This window comes from Miscanthus floridulus, chromosome 19, assembly GCF_019320115.1.
Source record: "Miscanthus floridulus cultivar M001 chromosome 19, ASM1932011v1, whole genome shotgun sequence".
NCBI lineage: Eukaryota > Viridiplantae > Streptophyta > Magnoliopsida > Poales > Poaceae > Miscanthus > Miscanthus floridulus.
This window is the reverse complement of record NC_089598.1, coordinates 26,185,955-26,200,163: the sequence shown is the minus strand read 5'-3', so window position 1 is coordinate 26,200,163 and position 14,209 is coordinate 26,185,955. Positions and strand designations below refer to the sequence as shown.

The 14,209-nt window shown below is 45.2% G+C and overlaps 1 pseudogene; it reads right to left on the bottom strand.

Moving 5' to 3' along the window:
- LOC136525758 (NDR1/HIN1-like protein 12) overlaps positions 1–4,933 on the bottom strand; it is a 38,533-nt pseudogene extending 33,600 nt beyond the window's left edge.
- Between the last annotated feature and the right edge of the window lie 9,276 nt (positions 4,934–14,209).

Sequence of the window (14,209 nt, the reverse complement as noted above, 5' to 3'; positions counted from 1 at the left end):
AGCCAAGAAGTATGCCAAGTTGTATTTTCACTAGATTGTGACCCTGCATGGAGTTCCTCTTACTATCGTCTTTGATAGAGGGTCAGTCTTTGTCTCTTGTTTCTGGGAGCAACTTCAGCAATGTCTTGGTACTAGTCTCCTTAGAAGTTCAGCTTATCATCCACAAATTGACGGTTAGACAGAAAGGGTAAATCAGGTACTTGAGGATATGTTGAGAGCTTGTGCCATTTTCTTTCCTGAGAAGTGGGATGAATGCTTGAACTTAGCTAAGTTTTCTTACAACAATAGCTATCAAGAAAGCATTCGTATGCACCCTTTGAAGCTCTATATGGAAAGAAATGTAGGACACCACTTAACTAGGTTGAAGTAGGTGATCATGGATATTTTGGGCCTGATTTTATCAAAGAAGCTCGAGAGCAAGCCAGTATTATTCAGAGCCGTTTGAAGGCAGCTCAAAGTTGTTAGAAAACTTATGCGGACAAGAGAAGAAGGCCCTTGCAATTTGAAGTGGGTGATCATGTGTATCTCAAAGTGTCTCCCATGAGAGGTGTGCATTGATTTGGTGTCCGTGGGAAGTTAGCTCCTCGCTATGTTGGGCCTTATAAGGTTTTGGAGCGATGTGGTCCTGTTGCTTATCGTCTCCAGCTTCCAGATATTTTGTCAGCAGTACATAATGTCTTCCATGTTTCCTAGTTAAAGAAATATTTGTGGGTCCTTGGTGAAGCTATGGAAATTGAAGGACTTCCTCTCTAGCCGGACTTGTCTTATATTGAGCATCCTATCAAGATCTAGGACGAAAAAGAAAGAGTGACTAGAAACAGTGTGGTGAAGTTTTACAAAGTTCAGTAACAAAATTACTCGGAGGACGAAGCAACGTGGGAGCAAGAAAGCTATATCTTGAAGCATTATCCCCACCTTCTTTCTAGTTCACTAAGGTAATTATTTAAATCAGAATTTATTTCTTATCTCTTTTCCCACACTAGGCACATAAAATATTGGGACAAGATTTTGTTTAAGGGGGGTAGATTTGTAACACCCTCAGTGTTATACTGTAAATCATTTACTAAAACATGTCATGAGCATCATGTTTATGTGTTAATGCATGTAATAAAGTGTGTAGATCAATTTCTGTAAGTCAAAATGATCAACTAGAATGCAAAACAAAAAGTTACTCCACGATTTGTACAATTATCAAGTATGGATGTAAAGCAATTTTTATTGAGTAAAATTACTATAGAACTTATATATGGGGCTTAAATAAAGTTTAGAGTGTGAACTTTGTAGAAGATGATGAAATACTTGCTGTTGAAAAATAACCTTGCTAGCTAATATTTCCAATAGCTTAGAAATACAATTTGAAATAGAGTTCAACTCAAAACTTAGAAAGATTTCCAAGTCTATTGACAGTTAGACATTGCTATGTTTAGAAAACTATTTTGAGAAATTGGGTTAAAGAGCGATGTAGTGTTATAGCTTGATTAAGTAGCCTCATATACCATCTTGAGTGTAGTGAAGACCGTTTATGTTTAGGAGTAACGGTTTGGTCGCGGTAGAAGCTTTAAAATCCATGCACAACACGTTTCCCGTTTGCTTCCCCCATGTGGATGCGGTCACCACGCGTTAGTGGTCAACGTCACCGCATTAGTGTGCCTCGTGCGCCCGCGTGTTGCCATGCTAGGCTGGTCGTGTGCCGTGGAAATAGTCATGGGCACTGCCGTGTGAGGCCGCCGCCCTACGCGCTGCCATGCTGCCAAGTCCACCGTGCATCATGACTTTCCTACCGCCGCTGCCATAACCACCCTCGTGCTCATGTCTACGCCGCAATGCTCTGCGCCCTGGCCTTGTTTGATTCCGTGCATGTGGTTGCACCCGCCATCATGACATCATTGATGGCACTACGGCGCGTGGGCTAGGCCAGCGTGAACACGCGCGTGCTCGTTCGCTAGTGGCTAGACTGGGTCACTATGGTTACGTCAACCACATCCCACCAAGGTGTGTCACAGTAGAGCCCTGGCCGCATTCCACCATCCTCGCTCTGCAACCCATCTCTCTACCGCCACCATCGCCTTGCACCCACGAGTGCGTCAGAGATAGATCACCTCTATTCAATCCGGCTCATCCGTACCTCTGCCCTCACGTATCCTTATCGCCCGACCCCTCACCATCTTGATGATGGCCTGGCTAGGCTCCAATTTGGCATCTTCCCATCAGTGCGCCGTTAAGGCCACGCCTCGGCAATGACCGAGGGCAGACCTCCCATCCCTCCACCCGAACCCAATTGCCCACGCTAGTAAGTATACCTTGCCTTCCTCTTGATCATGTGTGCCTCGACTTAGATGCTACCTGCTCCACCCCACCGCTGGCGTGACCATGCCACAGCGGTGCATCGCCACAAGGCTCGGCTACATGTGGCCAGCTCCTCTCCACCACTCTCTTCACCAATGGTCACCGCAGCTAGGCTCACGGTAGCCTGTTAATGCTCACTCGCTAGCTAGATGGGTTTGTTGATGCTTGAGTTCATTGGGGTGGTCACACCACCGTCACGGATGGCCGCGTATTGCCATGGCCGGCTCCAGCTCATCCCAATGCCCTGCGCCGCCGCTAGGTGTAGCTAGTTGAACAGGGGATGGAGGCCAGTCCGACCGTCGAGCCAGTGGCGGTCCTAGGTGGCCGGGGTAGCCGTGCTAGGCCACCGCTCGCTACGCCACCATGCACTGAGCCACCGGGGTGCACATGGGTAAATTAGAGAAAGGCCGAGGGGCTAAGGGAGAGGGTCTATGAGTAAGTAAAATAGTGATGGTCCTTGGTTGTGAATTGGGGGAAATGCAAGGTCTCTTTTGCAAAAAATGCTGACGCGCGCGGGACTCTCCTGCCGTGGGCCGCCTCGCGCGTGGGCCTTCTTTGCATGGGCCGCGCCTACGGGCCGCACGTGTGGGCCATGCGGATGGGCCGCGCGAGGATTGGTTTTCCTTTTTCCAGCGAATTAGCAAATGTTTTTTTAATTTAGTTTTGAGCTAATCTTTGGAAAATTATAGCAAATTCTATAGATGTCCAAAAATTATGAAACTAATTTTGTTAGGTTCCTAAAATTATGCTCTATCTATTAGTGTATTTAGTTTATATATATATTTCTTGATACCAGTGGCTATTGAATCATTTGAGAGTGCTTAATATGATTACATTAAATAATTGTAGGAATTTTTGTGGTAGATTGGTGATAGCAAAAACCGTAAAATTTTTACATTAGGTTCATTGTATTATTATGTGCTCACTGTAATTTTTGTAGCTTTAGAATAGACTTAACATAAGGGTAGTTAAATGCTCTTTGTTTCAAATATACATTAAATCATTAGTAGAAATAAAGATATATTCTTCATTTGTAAAGCTAGGTGTTTGTTAGTTGATCCCAACACTTTATTTGATGAACATGATAGTTAGCTTAGTATCCTAGTCACTAGTCCTAGCTTAGTAGTTTACGTGTATTCTTATTTTAAGAGTTGTTGTTGCCAAAATGCTAAGTGTTGCATCATCATCGCATGCATGTAGAGAACAAGTTGGCAGAGATCATGACCATTGGAGATCATGAGTTTGAGGAGGTGATTGAAGAGTATGAGGAGGAGATCCTTGTGTAGGAGGAGGTTCCGAAGCCACCACTAACTGACTGAGCTCACACCGCGCCTGCCCAAGGCAAGCCCCGATGCATAACCCTTATTTTGAATAATTACTGGATATATATATATATATATATATGTGTGTGTGTGTGTGTGATGTGCATTTATGTTACAGGCATTTTATGAAAACTACATGCATAGATAACCTACCTATGGGTCCTATTAGCATAGGTCGAGTAGCTGCTATGCTTAGGCTATCGGTAGCGTGAGTAACCTATCGTTACTCATAATAGGTGATTATTATTAGGGAGAATTATGTATTTGGCACTAAAAATTTTGAACTTTCTTATTTGGCACCAATTTGAAATTTCCTTCCCTAGATAGCACTGCCGTTCATTTTGGCTAGTAATGGCGTCAAGTAGCTGGTAAAATGACATGAATGCCCTTCTTTGCAGCGCGGGGCAGGTGACGAAGAGGTGGTAGCCGCCCAAGACCCAGCTGCCGACCTTCCACTTGATGTGGCCCTCCACCTTGACATGGGGCAGCACGTAGCCCGCCGCGATGTCCTGCTTCATGGCGTCTGCCATGTACTACGCCACGGGCATGGCATCGCCCGACATCATGGGGGACCACACCGACACATCCTTATGGCCCTGGTAGATCGACGGCATCAACACCGACACCCAGTGATGAAGCCAGGAAAAAAATTAGGGGGGGCTGAACAAAAGAATAGAGGTTTTTTTATCTTCTCTTAACCTTAGCCCCTCCTACCTAATACATGTATGCATAAAATTTTAAGAGATGGCTTAGAGAAACTCTACGTGCTCAGGATGGGTAGGGGGGGCTAAAGCCGCCCTAGCCCCACCGCTGGATTCGTCCATGCCGGCACCATCACCGGCTCATCGTGGTATGTCATGAATGCGTCCAGCATCTTGTAGTACACGCCCACACGGTCATTTGGGTTCCGCGACGCGATCATCACATGTGTCATCATTGTAGTGCCGACCGATAGCTCGGCAGGTACCGTGCATTAGTTCATCCTCTGACCGTCATGAAATCGGCCGGGGTTGGCCAAATGCATGCATCAGACTAGCTAGCTAACACACTGTGCGTACCTGGAGGTCGAGGGAGAGCGCCGGGTCGCTGAGGTCGATGGACCGGAGCTGCACGTCCTAGAGGTAGAAGGATGGCTTGGAGGGGTGCAGCGCTAGGTAGATGACGAGCACGATGAAGCCAACCACGGCGAGCGTGAGGATGTAGGCAGCGATGGCGCCGCAGTAGCGATGGAGGATCCAGTCGCGGTGGTGCTTCTCCTTGCTCATGGCGAGACGAGACCGATGACCTGATGTCCTGCTGTGGTGCTAGACTGGGACTAGGAGCTCAGCTGGCTAGCGAGCTTAGGACTGTGCACTTAGGACTGTGCGCGCATGTGCTGGACTGGGACTGTGTGCTGGATTGGGACTGGGAGCTCAGTTGCCTTGCTACTAGCGAGCTTAGGACTATGCGCGCACGTGGTCGGAGAGGAGACGAGCTGCGTGATAAGCAAAAGGGTATTTTGGTCCTTCTTAAAGAAAAGTGTCACGGTCAATACAGTCAACTAATGAAATGTTGCCCCAAATGGACGACAGTGCTATTTAGAGAAGAAAATTTCAACTCGATGCTAGATAAGAAAGTTCAAAATTTTTAGTGCTACATACGAAAGACTGATTTGTTTTAGTGCCAAATAGATAATTCTCTCGTATTATTATCACTCTCATGATAAAATGGTGAAAGGAAATGGAGATCGGGCAGGGATATAGTATGGGTATTGGTGGGTGTAAGAGGTTGTGTCCCACGGCCAACGGGGCATAGCTTGGTTACATTGTTTTCCTTGTCCGTGTCGGTTAAGGACCGGCCATTGCATTGTGTTCTAGTCAAGTCACAGACTTGTTATCCTGAGCACATACTTGTTTATGGGAGCAGGGAAAGCTCATTGCTCTCTTGTCGTGGGTTCCGGCTCTTTCCGGATCGATGGATTGGAGGCAGAGATGGTGGAGGTCTAAGCACCACACTGAGTCCGGGACTCAGGTGTGGGGGCTTTGAGTCCAAGTTTGGATGGGGACCTAGACCCATTGATAGGAGAGTGATGGTTTGGTCCTACTTGTGCCTGGGGTACAAGCGGGGCATGTGTTTTGGAGTACCTAGCTAGGCACATTGATTCATGAATCACTAGGTAATCTAGTATGACTTGTCTATAGTCTAGCACCATAGTAAGAACTGAAAGATGAAAGATGGTGAAACAGATCTGTTTGCTCAACTCTTGCTTGAAGGTAGAACAGGTGCTTACCTAGAATGGTTAGATAATGAACTAATCATGACTGCTAATAAGAAACATACATAAGGATTCACTATTAGTATTGCTTTCCGCAAAAAAGGAAATCCAGCAAACCATAAAGCTTATCATATCCTTTGGAGTCGGGAAGTTATTCCTACTAGTTGGGTAAGTCTTGCGAGTACATTGCGTACTCAGGGTTTATTTACCCCTATTGCAGGTGTAGCTTGAAGAGTAGCTGTTGTATGGAGGATTCTTCTGGTGGGCACAGACGGATCCTTATATTCTATCATTAGATGTTTATTGTAATTCTGCTGTTTAAATTTCGCACTCTGAACTTAGTATTGTAATAATGTATTTGTAAGAACTCTTGTTGTATGAAATGGACTAAGTATTGTAAACTCGTTCTCATTATTGGATCCTAGAAGAAAAATGTGGATTATTCGAGTTCTTCCTTAGGGTGTGCTCGATGGAACCATCCGATGTAGCTTACTTTTGGGGCACTTAGTGTCTGGTGGAAGACGAGCGCCTCTGGAAGCGGGCTATTTCGGGCGGTTCTACCACATGTAACAAGCCTAAGGTGTCATACTTTAGAGTGTTTGGGTGCAAGTATTTCATACTTAACAAGAAACCCAAAATCTCTAAGTTTGCACCTAAAGTTGATGAAGATTTTCTTCTTGGTTATGGATCAAATGAGCATGTCTACTGTCTCTTCAACAAAACCTCCGAAAGAGTTGAGATTGCGGTAGACGTGACATTTGATGAATCTAATGGCTCTCAAGTAGAGCAAGTTGATTCAAGTGTTGTAGGAAAGGAGGATCCACCATGTGAAGCAATCAAGCAATTAGCAATTGGTGATATTAGACCACAAGAAGATAAAGCCACTGAAGTGTAGGTTCCTCAAGCTGCTACTATACCAATTTCCACTAATGTACCTGATGCTACACTATAGCAAACACCTGCTGCAACTCTAGAGCGCGGCAGTGCTGCACTTGAGGGCGGCAGTGCCGCACCTACACAGTCAGCAGCAGTTGATTTGACTCTAGCTCTTGGACAAAACCTACAACCCATATTTGAGCAAGATGATGATAAAGATTCAGAAGATGAACAAGAGGCCATTGAGCATCCAAGGCTCAGGCAAACAATACAACGGGATCACCCCGTAGATAACATCCTTGGGAGTCTTCGAAAGGGGGTAACAACTCATTCGCATTTAGCAAACTTTTACCAATATTAATCGTTTGTTTCCTCTTTGGAGCCTATTAAGGTAGAACAAGCACTTGGAGACCCGGATTGGATGATGTCCATGCAAGAAGAGTTCAATAACTTTGAAAAAAACCAAGTGTGGACTTTGGTGGAATAACCTAATACTAATGTCATTGGCACCAAGTGGGTCTTCTGCAACAAGCAAGATAAGAATGGAGTGGTGACAAGGAACAAGGCAAGGTTGGTTGCTCAAGGTTTCACTCAAGTAGAGGGCTTGGACTTTGAAGAAACATATGCACCGATGGCAAGACTTGAAGCAATTTGAATGCTTCTAGCCTATGCCGCTCATCACAACTTCAAGCTATATCAAATGGATGTGAAGAGTGCATTTCTCAATGGCCCTATTCAAGAACTTATCTATATTGAGCAACCACTAGACTTTGAAGATCACAAGTTTCCCAACCATATCTACAAACTCCAAACGGCGCTCTATGGTCTTAAGTAAGCACCAAGAGCATGGTATGAATGCTTTAAGGAATTCTTGCTTAAACAAGGCTTTGAAATAGGCAAAGTTGATCCTACCCTTTTCACTCATAAAGTTGGCAAAGATATATTTGTGTGCCAAATATATGTTGATGACATAATATTTGGTAGTACTATCATTCTTTTTGTGAGGAATTTAGTAGGATCATAACTATCGACGAAATATGGTCGGCAGTCCACCGAGGGGGTGCCCGTGGGGGTAGATTGTCGGTAGACGGTGCGTGTAATCAGGAACCAGATGGTGACATAAGGCGCAGAGACAGCGATTTAAACAGGTTCCGGTCATCTGGTCGACGTAATACCCTACGTCCTGTGTCTTTGGTGTATTGTACTGAGATGTATACATATTAACCTGTCCTCTAGGGGACCCTTGTCTCTCCTTATATACTCCGAAGAGACAAGGTTACAAGTAAAGTATCCAATTTGGTACTATTACAATATCTAGTACAACTTATAATCTTGATGTGTACGCCTTGATCTTACGGGCCGGGCCACCTCGGATGGTGCGGCCCATGTACCATCTTGTGGTACCCGGGGTATATCCCCCATAGCTAGTCCCCGAGCGCCATGTATTCTGATGCGACACGCCGTTTCAACCTTCTTTGAACAGTGAGGCTTGAGTTCTTGACATCTCCAACCACCGTTGTCGCCGGAGAAGGAGGTTGTCTGAAGAATGTATGGTGCTCTTAAGAAGAAAGAAAAAGATTTCCATCCTGGGAAGTGTGCCCACTTATATTTCTGAAAAGAAATGTAAGTGCATCTTGAAGCGTAGCATCCTTGATCATTAGAGGCGTAGGGGTCGAAAAACAAACACATTCACCGCAAGGTGAAGTGTGCCCACTTAGTCCCCGAGCCTGGTAGTAGGTGATGTAGGCACATGGTGCCAGGGTCTAAAAAGAATTCCCAGTTAAGTTAAGAATCCAATCGTCGTACAGGCGATACGAGATGCACCGGCAGGTGCATCGTACCGATGTAGTCCCCGAGCTTGCTGGAAGGCGAGGTATGAGCCTTGTAGCAAGGTCCAAGTGAGAAAAAAATATCCCAACTGTATGCGAGTTGCCAGTCACATGTAGTCGAGACGCAAAGTCCCTGAGCCGTGGTCGGAGAGTGGTCGAGGTAGTCCCCGAGCATAGGTCGAGGAGCGAGCGACGAAGTCCCCGAGCCATGGTCGGAGAGCAGTCGAGGCAGTCTCCGAGCATAGGTCAAGGAGCAAGCGATGAAGTCCCCGAGCCATGGTCGGAGAGTGATCGAGGCAGTCCCCGAGCACAGGTCGAGGAGCGAGCGATGAAGTCCCTGAGTTGTGGTCGGAGAGTGATCAAGGCAGTCCCCGAGCGTAGGTCGAGAGGCGAGCGACGAAGTCCCCGAGCATAGCTTGAAATTCCTATAGATAAATATGTAGAATGGTAGTACATGATGTACAAAATAATAAATTATGGAGAAAAAATCGACGGTGAAGAAAATACGATCAGCAGTCATTTGCAAATGAGCATGATGTGATAAAGCAGTTGGTGCTTTGTAAACATCAGTGTTAATATGAAGTTTGTGTTTATACTTAATATAAACCGTCCGACCAGTTAGTATGTAGCTAAGTCTCCAGCCCTAGTTAGCCCGTTAACCATAACGCGGGGCATGGAGCCCATGCACGTGTAGGAAGAACAAAGCATCGCTAAGGAGCCACTGCCGACCACCCATAACGCAGAGGGCAGACGCTCGTGCATGTGTAGGGAGGAGCCGGAGACAGGGCCATCTTTGGAGGCATCGAGCGTCAACGTGACTGGTCGAGGATTTGCATTAAGTATAACTGTATGTTATATTTAAGATGGTATACATGGACAAATGCTATTTGAAGAATAATCATGACCAGGACGTTGTGGAGAAACGTCGTAATGAAAATTATGTTAAATATAAATATTAGAAGTGTACTTATCTTTGATAGAAATCTGGTCGGTGGCGATGAAGTTGTCCGGTCCTCAAGCTTTTTGACCTGTCATCATGACTATGGTCACGGTTGTCGTAGCGCCATTCTTCGTGGCGATCATCATTGCGATGTGGTCTAGTGGTCGATGTAGTCGGAGCTCAGCGGAGACACTCAAGACGTGGTTGGCGTGGTCTATGGTCGATGTGGTCGGAGATTGGTGGTGTCGGTCCACGTACGAAGACATGCCGTCGATCTACTTCATTAACACGCATAGCCTTCCTTCCCCATACGTGGATGCATGTGTACAGGCAAGTCTTGGTAGCTTGCATGGCGGTGTAGATGCAAGTACGTAAAGCCTACACGTGATGTATGTATATGCAAGTTGATCTGTCGTATCTTGGTTTGGCTTGCATGTCTTCTCGTATGTACGTGAGGCATGTACAGATTGATTGACTTGGCTTGCATGATGATCTAGCTTGCTGGCTTGTTCGAAATATCAGATGCTATGCAAGAAACGGTGACATATACATGTATACGCACTCCATTGATGCATGGCCCTGTACCACATATATGCTTCCTTGATTGCATGGTTCTGTAACATAGCACGGTGGCTCCTTGTTTGCTTGCATGGCCATGACGTTCACATGCATATACCCGTATACGATGCATGCATATATCCATAGATGCCTTGGCCCTGCTTGCTTCCTATTTGCTTGTAATAAGAGGAAAGTCTTGATCAACGAAACCTTGACTGCCGTGTTGGAGATGGAGACGGCGTTGTAGTTTGACTTGTGCTCTGATTATGATACTTGGGCTTTAAATCGGATCTCGCCGTCTCGTGGAGACAGGGCACCATTGACGTGGTGATCTGCATGACTCCGCGGCCTCGTTGCTAGCCTCCAGGTGAACTCGTCTTCTAATTCTTATCTGCCGCAGAGTCCGCCGTCGGGACGGAATCATGTTGCGGTGCCGCTTGATGTGCGTGATGATCCATGATGATTCTTCCATCACTGATAAGGGAAACCACCCATATGGCAAGGGTACTTGTTTGTGACTTGCCACTGTCGATGAAATATGGTCGGCAGTCCACCGAGGGGGGTGCCTGTGGTGGTAGATTATCGGTAGACGGTGCTTGTAATCAGGAACCAGATGGTGACACAAGGCACAGAGACAGCGATTTAGATAGGTTCAGGTCGTCTGGTCGACGTAATACCCTACATCCTGTCTTTGGTGTATTGTAGTTGGATGTATATAGATTGTCCTATCCTCTAGGGGACCCTTGTCTCTCCTTATATACTCCGAAGAGACAAGGTTACAAGTAAAGTATCCAATTTGGTACTATTACAATATCTAGTACAACTTGTAATCTTGATGTGTACGCCTTGATCTTACGGGCCGGGCCACCTCGGATGGTGCAGCCCATGTACCATCTTGTGGTACCTAGGGGTATATCCCCCACAATAACTAAGAGATTTGAGATGTCAATGATGGGTGAATTAAAGTTCTTCCTTGGATTTCAAATCAAGCAAGTGAAGGATTGAACTTTCATTAGCCAAATGAAGTACACCCATGATATACTCAAGAAGTTTGACATGGTGAATGCCAAGCCTATCAAAACTCCCATGCCAACCAATGGACATCTAGATCTCAATGATGAAGGGAAAGTCGTGGATACTAAGGTATATCACTCCATGATTGGCTCTCTACTTTATTTGTGCGCATCTAGACCCGATATTATGCTTAGTGTGTGCATGTGTGCTAGATTTCAAGCTACCCCCAAAAAAGTGCCACTTAGTGGCCGTTAAGAGAATCTTGAGATATTTAGTACACTCTCCTAACCTTGGCTTCTGGTATCCTAAGGGCTCTAAGTTTGATCTACTTGGGTATTCAGATTTCGATTATGCCGGTTGCAAAGGAGATCGAAAAGGCACTTCAGGGACATGTCAATTGCTTGGATGGTCCCTAGTGTCTTGAAGTTCTAAAAAGCAAAATTGTGTAGCCCTTTCCACCGTCGAGGCCGAGTATGTTGCAGTCGGTGCATATTGTGCTCAACTACTTTGGATGAGGCAAACCCTTCAAGATTTCAGATGTCATTTCACTAAAATCCCACTCTTTTGTGATAATGAAAGTGCCATAAAGTTAGCCAACAATCTCATAAGCCACTCAAGAACTAAGTACATAGACATCCGACATCATTTCTTGAATGACCATGAAGCCAAAGGAGATATCAAAATTCGCCATGTGAGCACCGAAAAGCAACTAGCCGATATCTTCACTAAGCCTCTTGATGAGTCAAGGTTTTATGCTTTGCATAGTGAGCTAAATATACTTGATTCTTATAACGTGGTTTGAACTATAGCACACCTTGATTGATGAACTAGCATGGATAGGAGAAATAAATTAGAAAGGTTTAAATATTGTGCTTCAAAATGATTTATCATAAGAAACAAGTGCATTATGATCATTGTTTGTATTGATTAATTGCTACTAATCATAGTGTGCTTGAGATATGTGTCCATATCCTATATGTATATAGCTATTTAGTTAGTAGCTAAATCTTGCTGTTCTGGGAAGTGCGACAGTGCCGCACTTTGAATTTTAATCAAAATTTAGCCCATGACAACAGTTACCATGGGGGGCCCATTTACTCTTCTTATTTCACCTGGCCCCAGGGTAACTCTCACCTCATTCTCACATGTAGTCGCCGCCTCTCTCTCCCTCCATTTCTCTCCCTCTCACGCACGTAGTCACGCCGTTGCCGCTGCTTTGTCCAGCCGCGCTGCCACCTCCAGCATTGCCGTGGCCCGCTGTTGTTCTTCTACGTTGTCATCAGCAGCAGCCCTAGCTCATGGATAGATCCAATTCATCTCTTTCCTCCTCAATCTACGTGAATCAAGGTGAAACCCTAAATCCTTCCTGATCTATGCAATGTGACGATTCTAGTTGTCTTGGATGGTTGATTGAAAGGTATATAGTAGTTTGGATGGTGTATTAAGGATTGATTCAAGTAGAAATTGTGATTCAACTTTGGAACCAAACTAACTACTGTGGCAGTGCCGCACCTGTGTGGCAAAGATGATAATGCTACACTCCTGGTTCGATGGTTGACTCACTTTATCTATTTCACTCAGCACCCAATGCTAAGATTCATGATTACTTGGCTTTCTCTCAATCATATCTAAATGAATCGATGACATAGACATGCATATGTTTTCTGAGATTGTATAGTGGGCTAGGAGTTAAATTATGAAGTAAGTTTAGTAGATAAGAAGATGCAAAGTGCAGTCTTAGTGAAACAACTGGTACGACAGTGCCGCTTCTAGGTACGATAGTGCCGCACATCTGGGGGCAGCACCTCATCAGCTGCATCTCTCGCTTGCACATTGACTCTTGTTGATTACTTAACTTGCTTTATAGGGTAACTCCTACTCTCCATTTGTACAGTTTCTCATTTTGGTCTATGTTTTTGCGTAGATGGCCTCCGGAGGTGATGATGACCGGAGGGGGAAGAGGAAGATGATAGGGCCTCGGGATAACCAGATGCCTCGTCGTGGTCCTAGTAGGACCATAGAGGGCAGCAGTGCAGTAGGCAGGGATGTTGCCAGAGATAGGGGAGGAGAGATTAGATGATCTAGGATGAGTATAACTTAGAGAGGGCTGGCCACACTATGCCTCCAGGTGCTTGCCCAGATACTCCACCTCATCTTGAGGAATTTGACAGGAACTACATTAGAGAGTATTCTAAGGATGTAGTCATGAGGCGTCCTATTGACACACGTGCTCATCCTGTGCTCAACTATGCAGGAAAGTTGAAGATGATGGAGGAAGCACGTGAGAACAATCCCTATGAGCACCCAAAGGATTTGGAGATAGGCTACATGTTTTGGAATGAGTTTCATTCCAACTTCTATGCATCTATAAACTTCAACTCCAAGAAATCCAAGGTTGCGAAGATGCAGTATGTTGATTGGGAGGAGATGAAGGCAAAGAATGAGCCAGAATTCAATAAGGTCATCAAGGCTTGTGAGTTGTTTGGCCTCACTGATATTATGAGCTTCATATATAATTGGAATGAGGAAGTGCTAGCCAGTTCCATGCTACTTTCTTCTATAGCATCTACACTGATGAGATTCACTGGATGACTGAGGGATGGCATTATAGAGTTGATTTTGTGACTTTTAGTCGGATCCTTGGTTTTGTAGAGGAGGAGCGGAGCTTCACTTATATTCATGATGAGGCTAGAGCTGAGATCTGTGATATTTCCTATATGTGGATTGACAGGAGAAGTGCAGACGGGAAGGTTAGTGGCCTAAAGAGCTACTATTACATTCTGAACAATTTGATCAGGCACACTATCAATCCCAAGGATGGAGCAGCTTCTAATCTTAATGGATATGTGAGGAATGTGTTTGCTAGATTTGCTCCTAGAGGTGATAGGTTTAATGTCCCTCACTTCATGTGGCGTGAGCTGAGGAACGCAATGGAGGATGGGAGAAAGGGGATACCCTATGCCCCCTATCTCATGTTTATGATTGAGAGGGTCTCTAGCTATAGATTTGAGAAAGATGGTCTTCACACTGTCTACAAAATTGAGAAGACCTAAGGGGTAGGTGCTAGCAG